At 31.4% G+C, this 17,932-nt stretch overlaps 1 pseudogene across 1 annotated transcript; it reads right to left on the bottom strand.

Annotated features, from left to right (window-relative positions):
- Positions 1-918: 918 nt before the first annotated feature.
- LOC149569878 (LOB domain-containing protein 23 pseudogene) lies at positions 919-1,698 on the bottom strand (annotated as a pseudogene). Its single transcript, XR_016361482.1, has 2 exons — positions 1,411-1,698; positions 919-1,299 (listed from the first exon to the last, which is right to left on the bottom strand). The product of XR_016361482.1 is annotated as an LOB domain-containing protein 23 pseudogene (transcript).
- Positions 1,699-17,932: the final 16,234 nt, after the last annotated feature.

Below are 17,932 nucleotides of genomic sequence, written 5' to 3' on the forward strand. Positions count from 1 at the left end.
TTAAATATTGAATTCCAACCATGTCCATGTCATAAGCAAATTTGGTAACCATTTTTAATCTAATTTTTATATATTTTTAATGATAATATCTAAATTAAAGTTGAAATTAAAATTTATAATACTGAATTATTTTTTAAGATATAAAATTTATTTGAATTAAAATTAACATTTCTAAATTCTCAGTTTTACTTTAACCAATATATTTCTAATTACTAAACTATAATAATTTTTAAAATTGTGATAAAGATATAAAGTACTAAATTTATTGTTTAAATTTTAATTGCTAATTACTATAAAGCAAATACATGCCACTATGTGCCACTTTTTAAATTCCAACAACTAAATAAACTTAAACTATGGCATGAAATGTGGGTACAAAAGATTATAAACAATCCTAATACAAAACATTGACATCAATTAAGAAATTTAGAAATAAATGAAATATTTAAAATATCCATTAATTTTTTAATATCCATAAATTTTCTCAACATATAATATAACAATATATTATAATTAAATACAAATGATCCTTAGAAATTTGAGCATTACCCTTAAGAAAAATAGGATATTATCAAGAAAAACAAGTTTAGTATTCCTTTTATATAAAGAAAATGTTCATTTTAATACATTAAATAGAATTCCATTATTAAAAATATTTTTAATACATATTGAATTTGAGAAACTATGAAATACTTTATATAATTTAACAGTGTAATAGGTCTTAAATAGGCAGATGACATTCAATAGGAGCAGACAAGGATTCAATTTGCAGTTCCTACAAATGTAAATAGATTCAGCACCATTTCCATACATGGACTACTCCTAATTGTTTACCAAATAGTATGATTACACATTAAGGAATGTTTGTAAGGATTCATAACATGGAATAATATAGAACGAATATAGCCCAAACGAGGTTCACAGTGGTGCCCACAATCCAAAGGGGTCATCATACTCTTGCAAAACCATTACTCCATCATTGTTATATGGATCGTTTTCATGAATTAAATCCATTCTACTTACTGATTCATCGGTATTATATGGGCCGTTTTGATGTACAACATCAAATGTAGTTGCTGTTTCACTGGAATCACAAAAGCCGGGGAAGAGAGACGAAAAATAAGTCTGCGAATTGAGGAGCTCTGATTGAACGGTTGCCAATTGTGACCGGAGATGTATGATTTCCTTCTGAAGTCGACAAATGGCACCAGTGCATCCGTAGATTGGATCATTTAGTCTCACATTTGCCTCGTATACAAGGCTCGTTACAGCATCTTCCCTCTTCTCTGCCGGAATATCCTGCACAATATGAAATGCAATGATGTTGAAATAAAGTCCAACTAGCCAATTATAGTATAGATAGATCGGAATGCCCTGTTGATAAATTTCTCAAATTGTATTGATTTATACCTGAAGGATTTTGGCAATGTTGCTTGCTCCGAATAATTTGTGTACAACTAAGAATTTGTGAGGATCATGTGGAGGAAAATAAGGTGCTAGCACGCATTTATCTCCACATTTTCTTCGCTGAATCTTGCAAGCAGCACAAGGGTAAACAACAATACCAGACATGTCTTCTGATATCTGATAAAGCTGAATTAGGGTTGCAGAAGGAAGAGATAAATATAAGGCTTTTGAAAATAATGCGAGAAGATCAGAGTCGAATTGAGGAACATATAGATGAGGTGGAATTGGGAGAAAGAGTTGAGTAATGGATACGTCAAATGTGTAGAAGCAAATAGCACATTTTCATTTTAAAAACCACGTTACTCCGAGAGCTTTGATTAATCAGATTGACTGCGTCATGCGCATGCTCCGATACACGACAGAATCTAGGGTTTAAATATGTGCAGAAAGCAAAGGTTAGGTCGTAAGTATGTTTACGGGTATTATTAAGTACATTATAGCTGGAGATCTCTAAGCCCTAACGTTTTCTCAAAGTACGGTTGCTGTTATTTTACCACATTTATATTATTAATCATACTACTCTTTCTCAACATGCCAATTTGAAAGTGAATGGCATCTCTATCCTAAGACTCTTTTTGTTTATTCATATATATTTTCATATATTTTACTATAGCTATGTATAGGAAACTATCTACACAACACTATGCGAGCAAATACATTGAATAATGATTTAGATCTTATCCTATTAAATATGAACAATAATAAATATGTTTCAAAATTTACACCTATTCTTTATATATGCATTATTTATTCTAGTACTACACGTCAACTAGTTCAAATATATTTCCCCACAAATATGTTAAATTAGTCTTATCACAGGGTTTACTATTATTATTCAACTCATACAATGAATGTTTGTGTAGCTATTAATGACCTAGAATATTCTTGTACCTTGTATGGTCATACTTGCTCTGTTTGTTAATGATATATAATGGCACATGCTCTATCTCCTCTAACATCTAGCTTTTATCTGCTATGCACACTCTACGTACTGAGGGGAAATATTGAATTATTTTCAAACCCCATCCTCTATTAGTTAATTTCTTCACTATTGCAATTGTCACACCCACATTCCCCTCATGTCACTATTGTAGTTTTTTATTCAATTGCTCTATTGTTTTATTTAACTCCATTTTTTCAAACTTCTCTTCACAATGAGTCATAGTGTAAACCACTTCATCCAATGATAACATTTTTACTAATTTTATTTTAAATAAAATTTATTTTGTTAAGTGATAACACCCTATGTAATAGGGATACATTTTAGCTATTAAAATCTTATCACTTTTGGATTTTGTTTAAAATAATTCATTCTCCATCTATTAATCAACTTTCACTAAAATTAATTTAATTGAATAATAGTTATAGTTCATTTATCACATAATTTATTTTCCAATCAAATATTTAATAAAAAGTTTCCTCACATTATCAAATTGATTCAACTAGATACAATATCCATATGAATTATATAAACTCTATGAAAAGTCAATTATTAGAATATTAAATCAACTATATCATTATAGTTAAGAAATAGATCAATTAATTTAACTCATTAATGAACATGAGATAATTAGTTGATGGTTTTAAGCTATCTACACTCACACGACCATCATTTTGAGTTATCTTGTAATCCAAGATTAAATCAAAACTTTCCATCCACCATAGAACAAATCAACAAATCCAAGATCAAATCCATTGCTTCAATAGACACAATCCTTTAGCACAATGATGCATTAGTTGAGTTATAAAGAACATAGCTATAATTATAAATTCTAATTTGGAGCATATACGGACTTGCACTATGTAGCTAGATCTATTTGTGAGTCTTTCTTTAATATATTTCAACTTGGTTGCAAGAAACTCTTTTGTACACAAGATGTTAATCAAAGGTTGAATTTATTTCATCAAAGTATTTTTTTAATGCTTCGTGGTGACTTATTCATGTAGAATGTTGTACTATTGCTCAATGCACCACTAAAAAATGATTTGTAAATGGCAATCTATAGCAAAAAATTATTGTCATGACCAATCACTTTGACTATTGATGCAATTTAAACACTATTTTGATATTTGAAGATTGTTAATTTCAAATTTGATAATTATCAACTATTCAAAAGTTCAATTAATTATCAAATGCATAATTAAATGACTATTTAATGTGTATTTTGAGTTAGCTAGAGTAATGTTAGATATTTCTAAGGATTTGGAAGAGAGCGAAGAAATGGGTGGCAACCCTATTCACATCAATTCAAGCTTCATTGAAAAATATAACAAGTCTTCCAAAACTTATCTCAAGGAGGGTGGTTTGGTGTCATTTATGTAGTGCATTGAGGGTTATGATGAGTTTGTCTATGCAATTTGTTAATACATGGAACAATAGTTGAGAGATTGTGAATGGGATCTTGTTTTAGATCAATGAGGAAGTCATTTCTTAAGTTCTTGGTTTCTCCTTGGATTGCCAAAGATGGAAAAAAAAACATGCATTGTAAATAAAACCAACATCTACCAGTTCTTTCACCTAGTGAAAGTTAGACTCATGAGCATGGTAGTTTTTTCAAAATGGATTTGTCAGATCCCTAGAGATAGTTATGGTATGATATCATACAATCTCACTTTTGATGGTAGATTCCATGTTTTCTACTAATACCATTTCCCCATTTGAAACCATTTTCAAAATCATGATCTCATCCCATTTCCCTACCTCATGTACTTCACTCCATGGAAGAAAATGTTATCAAGGTTAGGGAGAAGATGAAAAACAATATACCTTATAACATCCCACACTAGGCTTTGATGTTCAAAATGTTTAATTCCCAAAAAAATCTTTTCCCTACCCAACCTATTAGTGTCCAGATTTTCCTCCCTAACCCAACTATTTCTAACTCAACCATCCAAATCTTGGTTGAGATGATGTCTATTATTACTACAAAAACTCCCAAGTCCTCTCTACACCACATCCTTAAACAAATTAAGATGGAGGAGAATATCTAGATCATGGACTTAGATGTGGAAATGGAAAGAGGTAGGAGTAGATCACTTAGAAACAAGAAACAAAAAAGTGTGAATGTGACACCCATGCCTAAACCTCAAAGCCCTTCTAGCTCTAACTTCACTGATAGTGGCAAACACAAGCCCCCTAGAAAAGGCAAAAAATGTAAGGCTTTCTAGAAGAAATACATTGTGGATGAGGATGAGAACATGACTAATGAGGGTAAAGCTAAAGAAAGTCGTTATTTAAGCCCTATTCCATTCCATGTCTCTGAAACACAAAAGAATGACACCCTAGAAAAATAGGGAGGTGAAAAAGGGGAGACATTCACCTCCCCCATTAACTAGCAGGGAAAAGGAAATTAAGAATTTGATAAGGACCCCCAAGGATGTTTGTAGGTGAAAATCAGAATATTGTGGAGGGGCTCGGAGACATGAATAGGAGCTTCAAGAAGCTAGAGGATAGGTAGGATTTTCTTAAGCTAATATTTGATGATATTACTAGGTTTACGGTAGGGTGATGCACTTGCATGCATTCACTTTTCATCTCCTACATGCGGAGAAAGAAGGCCTCACTTTTGTAGCTATTGTTGGATAAGTTGGAAGGGAAAGATAAGAGCAAGGAGAGTTAGATCTCCTCTTGGTTTTAGTTTTAGTTTTGTTATGATGGTTATCTTGGCACTCGACCCGACTACTCGTAGCTTTTTTAATGATGATTAGATTTTAGGACACTCTAATGTAGGGGTTTTTCTAATTAAGAAGGGGCTAGGTTAAAATTTGTTACTTCTGACTTATAGTTGTTCTACAATATGTTGTTACTTCGCGTTAGACCCTATGTTTGACTACTTTTAATTTCAAAAACATTAAATATACAAGTGCTTACATGCACAGTATTTACAAGACTCAACCATATTCTATTTAGTTAACTAATTACAATAGTGTATCTATATATTCATTAATGACATATTAATCATAAGTCTAAGCTATATATTTCATTAAACACTTAACATTTAAAAATAATAATATGTCACATTATAATACTTAGATGTAGGTAAATAAGGCCTTCTAACAATTTGTCGGTTTGATCACGTTATTCCAAACAAAGTAACCATAAAGGCACCTACAAATTTTTCTTTCACATTTTAACGTAGCCATCTAATCTGCATCACTTTCCAATGAATATTTTGTCTTTATTAACTTTATAGATCCAGTTTATACTGATGTAATCATCTATAATATCATCCTCTTGTTTTGTGAGAGAGAGAATTCAAACGGTTAACCAATATATGGTTTCCAACGTGGGTTGCTATAGCAATCTCCTTGATTCACGCTATGTATAAAAATAGGTAGCCATTTAATCTCAAACTCGTCGAACCTAAGCGGACGCCTACAATTCATCACAAGACATACCCATGTGCTGTCACAGGCTCAACTTCTATTAAAAGACTTTTCCTACAGCTGAGCAAATTTCTCTGAAAAGTATAGTTTTAACCCGTTCCAAACGAAAATACAAGATTTGATTTAAGAGCTATATAATGTTTGAACGATGCGTTTATACAATATTTTAAATATGTTATATGACGTTATATATATTATTAACTTTTATTTTATAAGGTAGCTACATATGATTTTAAACGTATGGTAAGGGTACTAAATGTGATTCTTGATAGAAGGTTAGTGTTTAAAGTATAATAAATACTTTTAATGTGATAAGGAAGTTTTTATATTATTCTTTTAGTTTATTATTTAATGTGTGGTTAAATTGTGGTGGTTTTTTGTTTTACCAAATTTTAAAAAAAATTTAGATCATTGTGATTGCAAGTTCGTGATTTCATTGACTTAATGTACTTCCAAGATTGAACATTAACTTTGTCAAATTAGGACGAGATCCCTAATTTGTGGTGTTACAAGTTGGTAGCTCTAGGTCAAAAGTGTTTCATGTAGTATTGGAGGGCATTTCATGCAGGCACCATAAGCCATGTTAAAATGTTTATCATATATTGAAGACAATAATGTGTGTAGTTTTGTAAAAACCATCCCTACAACAAATTGCCAAAGACACAAAAATGCTAAAAATGTGGAAAAACAATGCCACATCATTAAATGCTGAAATAAGATAAATCAAGCATCTTAGTATATAAAATTGATTAATCAAGGTTTACAACTATTAACTCAAAGTACAACTCTTAATGCAATGTTGTTTGTAAATAAGAGTGCTAATAGACAATAACTCAACATAAAATGAAGTCGTTGGATTTGAATAAAGAAACATTACATTATATGAACTGAGATGTTGAAACTCCATAATTATACATCACATATTCTTCACAAACTTGAAGAGTGATACATTACTAACTTTAAAGTTTATAATATCTTTGAATTAGGATTACATGAACAAAATGATACCATATATCATCGCTAAGATGAAGGTACAAGCCTTATGATAGTTGTTCAAATTGACAAGTGTTCTGAATGTACATCTATTCTCCAAAGCCTTTGGATGTGGTTCATTTGCTAACTGAGACAGGAGTGTGGCCTAGGCACTTTTACCACACTAACCATAGAGTGATTACCCCCCCAAGATTCTTCTTGACATGACGAATACCCTGACCCTAGCATAAGAAGCCTAGCTTCCCAGAACAAGATGAATCGGATGGATCCGATATAGACGTGAAACATACTACATGCAAATGATGTGACTAGTAGCCTAAACATGGAATATGGTAGGCAAAAGAAAAGAATACTACATATCTACCCATATACAGTGAAAGGAAAACTATGACACATCTACCCACATGTACATTTCTTTTAAAAATAGAGCATATCTTTACATATGCAAGATAAAATGATCATAGTCACAAACATATGGTACATGTTAGATCAACATATTTAAATGCATAAATTAATTAGCTTGGCCAAGCACTCAATTTATCAATAATACTTAGATAGAGACAAAACATAATGATTCATATTCATAGAATTATGGCAGGCTGAGAGAAGCAAAATGCAATTCATCCAACCCCGCCCTCCCTTATGCCACATTATACCCATCCATGAAGGATTAAACATCAACACTCAATCCATCAATCAACAACTATCTATCTTTGATTCTACTTGTTCACATTCATGATAAGTAATTTAGGTACTAAAATGGTACTAAGATTAGTAGCAGCAATATAGATAGAAGGTCGAACAACATTCGTGAGAAGATAGAAGCATTCATTATACTTTTGTATGCTTCTAAGCTAGTTAGTTTTGATTTAGAGTTTTTAATAAATATTTTTATCTGATTATTTAATAGTTCCACATAGAAAAGAGATTCTAGCTTAGAGGGGAATCAGATAATTTAGTTGGTGTTTATTTAATGGTTAAAGAAAGAGTGAGTCTTCTCAATTCAACACTTGAGTAAAAGATTAGATTGAATAGGAAGAAGAAGTGATTAACTATCTTACAATCCAGCCTTAACTATAGAGAGAGCTCTAAATCTTTCTCATACAAAGTAATAGTATAGAATACATAGGAGTGAGGAGGAACTTATGACATCTCAATAAAAATGGTTTTACAACTACAACTCACAACCTCTCAATTACTTTGAGGTCTAACTAGGGATTATAATCAATATCAAATGTATTCATTTAACATTTTACCATAATCAAATAGGTTCAGTAATTCCACACTCCAATTCAAAGAGCAATTAAAAACTGGCCACCCTTAAACATCACACACTAAGGGAAGAATTAAGCTTGTGAAAAATAAGTCAACTTTGACTATTTAACACTTTTGGTTTAGGAATTAAGCTTAGTGTGTGATGTTTAAGCTGTTCCTTTTAAAAACTTGGTCTTATGTTGTCAACGGGACAACATACATTAGCTGTTCCATTTAAATCTACTCAGTCATATTTGTGGTTTTGACTATAACTGTTCTCATGATGATCACTTCCTTCAAGCCGTCGCCATTTTGGGTACGAAAATTAGATTAAAATTATTCTCAGGAAAGAGCAGCCATGCAACCATCTTGGTAATGTTTCTGTTTTAATCTATCTCGGTGTTCTATTTTGCAATGCACAACTATTTAAATTGGAGCTCTGGGTTTTGTAAATAAGAAAGTCTCTTATCTGAATATTTTGGGTTTGAAATTGCAAGATTTGAGTTATAACCAGAATATAACAAAACAAAATTTCATAATTCTGCAACAAGAAACTAATTAAGAGAAAGTGAAATCACAGTCATTCAGAGTCACGAATTCTGGAGTCAGCAGGGTTCCAAGAAATAATCACGATGTTAATAAAGTGCTTCCAATAAATCACCCTACTAATCTCATGCAGCAGCAATAACTATGACGCCTAACTTATAGTTTTAACAGCATAAAAATGTACATTTACATGCGTTCTAGCACACACCAGACTGTTTTGGCTGAACTATGGCTCTCAAATGATTACCTACAGCAATACATATCCTTACTAAAGTAGGGGTTTTCATATCAAAAGATGGAGTTAAATGCCATAATAAGCAAAACGAACAACAACATACTTAAACAATGCAGTAAGGATGTGTAAAGGAGATATAACCGGAATAGAGGATCGTGGAATACCTTAAACAAATATAAATGGTATTTTGCACTCCCTCGTCGGAACGCATTCCAGGGTTATGAGCCAAGATATTGGCAACTAATACACTGATAACTGAGCTATTAGTTTTCCTCCACAAAAAATCATGGCAAGGATTTTTGACGAAATAACCATCCCCGCACTTAGGTTTTCCCTCATCCATCTTATTCATTACAAGAACGACTAAAACAAAAGATGAAAACAACTAAAGAAACAAAGAATGCTTATTCCACCATGAAAGAAGTGCAATAGGTGTGACGTATTTTGTCTTGGTGTTCACGTCTTCAATAGACATTCTGATTCAAACAACATTAGGTTTTAGTACTTCACTAAAATCAAACAAAAATTGTCACATAGCCCTGTTATGGTTCCCAAGTCTACTGCATGAAAAATGAATATAAAAGTATTTAACAAACATGTTGTAGCTGTATCAAAAATTAGACTATCACATAAGCCAAACTTCCTTACATAAAACAACTAGCTGTTGAGTATTCAAAAGATAGAGAGAACCTACTCCAGTCACTTGTCCAGCTAATCTCCTACCACCGTTATTCCCCAAAATCATAATCACCCTCCTATGTAAATTTTCCCAAATTCTTAACTGACCACAGATTCTCTTCTTTCTCTAACTTATTATGCAAATGAGGTGAAAACATAATCCAAAACCCATTCCATATTGTGTCCAATTAATGCCCACCTCTTTTGCAAACATGATGGTGACTTTAATAAGTAAAATAATTAACATCCTAATGTTACTTTGATCACATCTTAAAAATAAAAAGTAACCTTCCCTATCCCAACCACAACCTCATCTTGACAATCCTGCAATCACTCAAACACTCGCAACCAAAACATAAGTCACTATCCATAAATTTGATAACTGATTCATCATCATAACATAATGTATTAACATATGCATCATATCCACCATACAACATTATCATGTAACATAAATAACTAAATTAACATTTTAAATGAAATTTATCATAACAAAGAACATTATAAATTATGTAACCATAATTTTCCACTACCATTAATTATCCATTAAATCATATTAATTAATTAGTCCGCATTTATGACAAGGTTTGAGCATGACTAAAACAACAAGGTTGCCACATAATCGCCACCTAGGAAAAACAATGAAAGTTGCAAGACAGGTTGTGACAATTTTACTATTCATCAAGAGTGTAACACATTCAACAAAGTGATATATTTGAAGCTCATACAAGATCCAACTCATCCCATGCAAGTGTCCAAAAGTGAATCCCAACCATCATTATGTTTATCTTCTATTTTGTAGATTAATCATATAAAATAATTATAGCCAACTCAAAGAACTTGTTAGAATAAAACTACTTGGAAGTAGTGCCAAGAAGTCACCCAAAAATTTCTATCTATAGGTGTATTAAGGTTGTTAACCCAAGACCAAGGAATGACCAAAAACGATAAACTGAATCTACTCTTCTTGTAAATAGAGAAAATTTGTAGATATTTGTCTTGTTAGATATAATAAAAATGCTACATCCATGACAATTATATAAAAGGCGAGTGACCCAAGAGGAAGAGTGATATGGAATAACTCTAACAATTGTGCAAATGACATTTTTGTGATGGTTAACAAGAATAATTTAATGGATCACATCTCAAACAATAAATTGGAAGATAAATAAAAATCATTAGTTGCATATGTAAAATAAAAAGGCCATCTTGAAAGAAAATATGTTTTGATAATTTCTATGATAGATGTGAGGTCATCCCCTAAAAGAACAAAATGCTATGTAAAAGATATACATGTAAAAAGCTCAAAAAAATAAAAAAACTAGGTTAAATTTTTTTTCACCTCTATATAGATAAAATAGAAATATTGTCTAAGAGATATGTTCTTTAAAAATAAGGGAAATAATGGTTGGTGAATCCAAAATCAGATAATCAAGATCCAATCACCAAACAAGGGCTATTGAATATAGATATCATTATTGATTTATAAGTGAAATCATGGGATAATAAGAAGTGTGCCAATGATATGTGTACCATATCTTAAAATTCCAAATAATTATGTTTGGAAAAACTACTAATATTTATGTGACGATTACAAACAAATGATACCAATCATGTTATTGATTAAAGTTAAGATACACCCAAACTCAAATTGTTTCACATAATGTTTCACACAAGCCAAGAGTGTCACCTTTTACATTTACTCGGTTTCTACATTAATTGTTTGTGACATCATTTTCTTTTATGGATATAAAAATGTTTAAGAATTTTCTAAAGTTACACATGATATAAATTTAGATTCTAATTTTCTCCATTTTAAAGAGGTGGATTATGGTGTCTTTAGTAGATTTTGTTTTACCTCAAACTGTTCAATATTGGTGAAAGAGTTGTCTCTTCATTTAGGAAAGTAATACATACTCATTTTCCATATATGACATGGGCATACTATTTTCTCTATTTTGATAGAAACAACATTTCATGGGTCAAATTTAGTCTTCTATTCAATAGTGTAGTTATTTCTTTCTCTCTTTTGGAGTGGAGTATTTACTTAATAGGTTCTTCTCCTTTTTTCTCTACTTGTTAGAGATTGCATTCATTTTTAATTTGATACTTGATTTGGCATTCTTCTATGTATTCATTTATTCATCTTTGACTCTTTAGCTAATCCCTAGGCTAATCTCACGATGTTCTATTTTAGTAATGAGGTTCCTTATTACTATATTCTCTTAAGTGAGGATTAATTCTAGTTTTACTAAATTTCAATATATCAAAAATTATTTAACATATGTTTCATTCGTTAAGATGTTGATGGTGTCCAATCTTCCTTTTGTTTGTGTCATCAAATTTGAGGCAACTTTATTTCATTTTTAGTTTCTATACATATTTATTGGATATTTATCATAGTTTGACTAATTAAGTTATAGTTTAATATTAATAACAAATTCCTATTAACATCAATCTCTCTAAATGTTGCATATAATTTATTTTGATATCTTCTCTTTGAATTTTATAGGGATTTTCCTTGTAATTATTACATTATCCTAAGTGATTTATGCTATCAAATCTCCAAGATATTATGTTTTGTGACATCTAATCATGCACTATTTGCATATTTCTCTCTAAATACATTTTATTGAAGCCTTTTAACTATCTAGTTAATTTATTAGAAATTTTACAACTTTCAAAATAATTGTTTGGGATAGATAACTTTATTGATAAAAGTGACATGCATAAAGGATTGTAGGATTTGGTTTGTTTGTTTCAAGGAGTTAATAAGAGTCTATATTTCTTTTAAGGGAATGTTTTTATTCTTAACACTCTGGATATCATCTTAAATATTGTAGATATAAATATTATAGGATTAATTGGCACAAAATTGAGTGGGATCCTAATATTTCATACTATGCTATTCAACCCTTGATTGAGAGCTAATTTGGTCAATCATATAATATAACTACTTAAAAATTGCAAGTTGCTCCTTGTCAATCTACAAAGATATTTTGCATACTTTAATTATTTGAGACTCTTATATCAACTAGGATAATATCTTTGCTAGAAATTCATTATTTACTATTAATATATTCCATTTTAATATTTATCTAATATTCTTCTTAATTCAGATATTTATTTTTTACAAATATTGTTTTCTTGTGGACTCTCATATTATAGATATGGAGGATTCTACATTGGACAACATATCATCATTTTTAACACTCTCATTAATATTTTTTACTTGGATTTTTGTATTTATCATGTATGACCTTGAATTGTAATATTTTATAATGATTGGGCTTGTAACCGATTAGTTTGTGGAATTATCATGTAATTCGCCACCTGGGAACCCAAAAGAAATTAACCTAATATGTCACTAAGTTTTCTATTTTTTTTTAAAAAAAATTTAAAAGATTAAAACAACAAGAGATAATATAGAAAAAGAAATAAATCACATACATACAAAGTCATACATAAAAAAATTACATCTCTTAAGGGCTCCATGATGTTGAATCACATACATAAGTTTTATTAATACTAAATCTGATGTACATAACAATATCCATCTCATAGAATAACCATAAGTACTAATCCAATGAAGTAATATACAATTATATAAGATGCCACATTGTGTACCCCAAATGCACAATCATTCATTGTATAACTCATAGGGTGTGAAGAGCTTAAAGAATATATATCATGAATAAATACATCATCTCATAAGATCTCTAGATAATCAAGTAAACTAAAATAGTCTACAATCATCTAACAAAAACACAAGATCAAAATGAAAGGGAAAAACTACACAAGTACATCCAGTAATGACATCTAACTATCAAATCTCAATGGTATAAGAAACACTACCACCTGACCTCATGAAACCTAAATGACCAACTCCCACTATGCTAAGGAGATAATCTCAAGTCCCAAATAGATAACAAATCCAATAGTTAGAACCAACATCTAGGTCAAGGGAAAACTTGATAGTAATCTATCACAAAGGTAACAAGACACAAGTAACATCTAAGCCCAGATGTAAAAAAGATACATAGTAAATCTAGTATGTGAGTGGCCAAGTGTCATCGCAAGAGTCAACTCTAAGGTTACCCTAGAACCTCTTTAGACCCAAGCCCCCTAATGACTCTATACAACATTAGTATCCTTTTGTATGGACAAGGCATACTAATGAGACAAGATTACAACCAAGCATCCTATCTACTCCCATCCTAGCTTGTATTAGCACTTGAGGCATGAGAAAGGTAAATGGGTTATTTAAATTGTTAGAAATATTAGTCATTCCTTGTATGTATTTAATTGGGATATTCCAGGGATCTCTAAATGTAGTTTTTCCTATTGTACACATGTGAAGAACATGTCATTTACTTGTCCTTTAGTCCACATGTGAGGACAACTCATTTTATAATTCCTTTATTAAGGAATTTAGTTTATCCTCCTTAAGAGGATTTTGACACTTTGCACACACTTATTATGAGTGTGGCATTCATAGAAATTAGAGTTACAAATGTGAACACATGCAACTCCTTTCTCATCTCTTTAAAATAGATTCTTCTTTCTCTTTCTTCTTTACACATCACTTTGATGTTATTGTAATGAGCTATTTTGCTCTCTCTCTCTCTCTCTCTCTCTCTCTCTCTCTCTCTCTCGACATTTGGCTTCATTCATAATGCTCACAAGGGGTTTTCTTTGCCTTCCCCTTTCAAATCATTGTCTCCACTATTGAACTATCTTGGTGTATCCTCTTGGATCTTTCTTATCTCATGGTAATATTATTTCACACTTAAGTTACTTGGATTGTTTTCTTTCCTTGCTCTATCTTATCATTTCTTACATGGTATCAAAGCTTGGTTACTAATCCTCATTTTAAGTTTTTGTGTTGATGATTGCCATTCACTGAAGCACACCTTATTTGGAGACATTATTGAGAGAAGAAATGTGTGTGGTATTTTTTAATATTTAGCTCATCCTAAGATCTTGCGTGTGTAGGTTTTTTATTGTTATTATTTTTTTATCATTTTCTTCTAACCCTCTTTTGGAAGGCTTGGCACCAAAGAATATTACTATTTAAAATGTGTGTGTGTGTGTGTAATTTTTTTTTCCTCTTGTTTTGGAAGGCGTGCTAGCAAAACAAGTAGCATTTATCATCATTTATTTCAATAGCATTTAAATTGTGCAATTTTGTTGATTATTTTTTTTTTTAATTTTAAAAAAAAAATTCATAATATTTTCATTACAAGGAACACTTCAATAATCCTAAGTGTGATTATATTTTTTGTCTACATACACTAATTAGTTCAAACCTATTCATATTTCTCTTTTGAAATTTAAATTTATTCTAATCTATATTTTTATGGGATTTATTACATATTTAATTTTTAAATATCTCCTATCTCTTTTTTTCCAAATCTGAATTTACCTTTTTGATTTCCATTCAAGTTCCTTTTTGCATCTTTCTTTCAAATATCCTGTTTTATCTCTTCTTCCTAGATCGGCTTTATATTTAGTTTGTATTCCTCTTTGTTAGCAATATTTCATTGCATTCTTTTGGATCCTTTTTTCTTAATTTGCAAGTTTTTATGAGAGCTAACCAAACTTCTTTTCTGCCTTGTTGTTTTTCATTCTCTAGATCCACTTATTTTATTTCTTCCCTTCATCATCTCTTTCACTTGGCTTCCCTCCTCCATCTCAAATTTCCCTCAGCTCTACATGTGTTTTGTCTGCCTTAGATCACATCCTATCCTTTGTGTGAGATCACATTTTTTCATCCTTAATTTTTTTGATTTTTTTTCACTTGCAGGGGACTGCTGCAAGTTCATTGTTATCTACAAGTTGCTTCCTTCCTTGTAGCTAGTCCCTCCCTATCTTGCTGCTCACCCACCCTACTTCCATTCCCTCTTCTTCTCTCATGTGAGCCAGCTTCTTGGCAGCCTATTTTTTGTCTTGACTCCTTTGAACCAAGTTGTGCCTTGTCTTTATAGGTTGAGTGCCTCTCCTTACAACATACGTGGTCTGTTGTGAGCCCTTCTTTACCTTTATAGTGACTCTTGCTCCCTTGCCGACCTCATTTCTCCTTCTGGGCATGAGCCTCCATTTCTCTCTGCCATGTTTCTTTTTAGCTCATCTTTGCTTCTCTTTTATGTGTTTTGTGAGCCTCACCATGAAAGGAATCCCATCCATTCACATGGACCAACTATATCCCTTAGCTACCATCATTCATGTTTCCTTTGATAGTCATTTCCTTTTCCTAGGTACAGTGTTCTCCCTTCTCTAGTGGTTGTTACAAATTAAGTTTTTTTTTTTTTACGTAGATTTTATTTATTGTTTTATTATTAAGTTTTTTTCTTTTCTTTTCTCTTAACAAGGTTTAATTCAATAGTTTTTCCTATTTCTTTTTATTAGGTTTTATTTGAGGGTTTTTTTTGTTTTCATTCTTGTCTTAGTAATAAGTTTTTTAATTTATCTTTAATCATATTAGTTTTTTTAATCATTATAAGTTATTAATGGTTATCTAATACATTATACATCTGACTTATTAGATTTATGTGTGGCATTCCTGTAGCACTGTAGTGTTGTTTAAAGTTTTTAATTCTCTAAGCTCTGCTTCTCATCTATCATGTCATTCATTAAATTTTTTTTTATCATTCCACTTTAAATTTCTTTCAAGTTTTCATTTCATAACAATTTTTTAGGATTATTTTTTTCTTACATTGCAAGATTATCATTGTTCTAACATTTTCTTACAGTTTTGCATCATTTTTCTTCTTCATCTATTCCACTTCTATTTGTCAGGTTTTTTTTCTCTGTTGAGTTTCTTTTCTATCAAATTTTTATCTTTTAGAAACTTATTCATAGTTTCATTAGCAAGATTTTTAAGTCACATTAACCTTTAAGTCATCTTTCTATACGGGGGGACATTTTTTTCCATAAAGATGTCAACCTTAATTCCAAAAATAAAACTTAATAGTTTTAATTATCACTCCTAGAAAACACATATTTGATTCATTTTTTTTTTTAAACACATGTTAGATATAGTCACTTATCCTTTGGTTGAACCAGGTTCAGTAGCTACCCAAGATGAAAAAGATGCTTGGAATCTTAAACATGAAGAAGCTTTAGGTTTAATTGGTATTTCAATTATTCCAAAATTATATGTATTAATTGCAAATAGTACCAAATCTCATGACACCTCGACAATTCTGCAAACCACTTATAACAATGATGTAGCAGCATGGGGTAGTTGGCTATCCTGCATGACTTAATCAATTTTTGTGGAGTTCAGTGGACCTATTGGGGTCTTGGGTAATTAATTTTGATGTATTTAATAAGTATTGTAAGCCTTTAATGGCATTTTGATATTTAATTTTTGTTGGAGGCTGACTTGTGGCTCCTTTTGTAGTTAATGAAAGGGATATTTACCTTGTAGCTTATAGGACTGAACTATGGCTTAGGTTGGTATAAATAGGGGTTGTGGTGAAGTTTTTAGTCATTGTTCACACATTCATTCAAAGGAGTGAGTTTGGAGAGTAGCTAGAGAGCAAGTTTTTCTCGAGTCTATGGATAGAGTGTTGAATGTGAGGTAGTTTACAATATGATCATCATTAATAATTCATCTTGGAGAAGAGGATGTGGATGAGGAGAAAAATTTAAAGAGCTAGTAGTTGCGGCTTGTAAAACAAGAATATTTCTTGGTGGGCTTGTGAGAACAAGTTGAGATCTTCTTAGGATGTTCTCCTTTGGGGCTAGGACATCTCCTTTGGGGATTCCCCTACCTTGAACTGCATTAAGTGGTATTACATCAAAGGTTGTTCTTAAGTGTGTAGATAGATCACTGAAGTTGAGGTAGTTTGCTAGGACCTTGGGAGGATATGTAGATGGATCTATGGTTATGAATACGGAAGGTTGATCTTGTTTAGGAAAATTGATCTGTTAGTGATTTATTGTAGAGGGTTTTCCAAGATCTTGGAGATGTCTCTACAAGGATTGGACCTTAAGCTAATTGTGAATCTCCATGATGTGTAGGAGAGGAGGTCTTCTGAGGTGTCTACTCGATTTGAAGCTAGGTTGGCTAACCGAGTTAAGGATGGGGCGAGGAAGGCATTCTATAGAGCTTTATAGAGATGGATTCTACCAATCCAAAATAGAGTTGGCTAGCCAGTTAGAAGATTTATTTGAGAGAGAAGATGGCATTGCAAGGTCAATGTGGAAGGGATCGGTTATGTTGATTAGGTTTTAGAGCTTGATATAGAACTTATAGAGAAACTAGAGACTGTTTCTAAGTATATTCCTAACCTTATTGATGTTAGGATAAAGATTTTTTTTCATGATTAGTTTTTTGAGTCTGACATGGAGATTGTAGAGCACTCA

The sequence above is a fragment of the Cupressus sempervirens genome, chromosome 3 (assembly GCF_028749045.1).
Source record: "Cupressus sempervirens isolate cs-2001-9-10 chromosome 3, ASM2874904v1, whole genome shotgun sequence".
Taxonomy (NCBI): domain Eukaryota; kingdom Viridiplantae; phylum Streptophyta; class Pinopsida; order Cupressales; family Cupressaceae; genus Cupressus; species Cupressus sempervirens.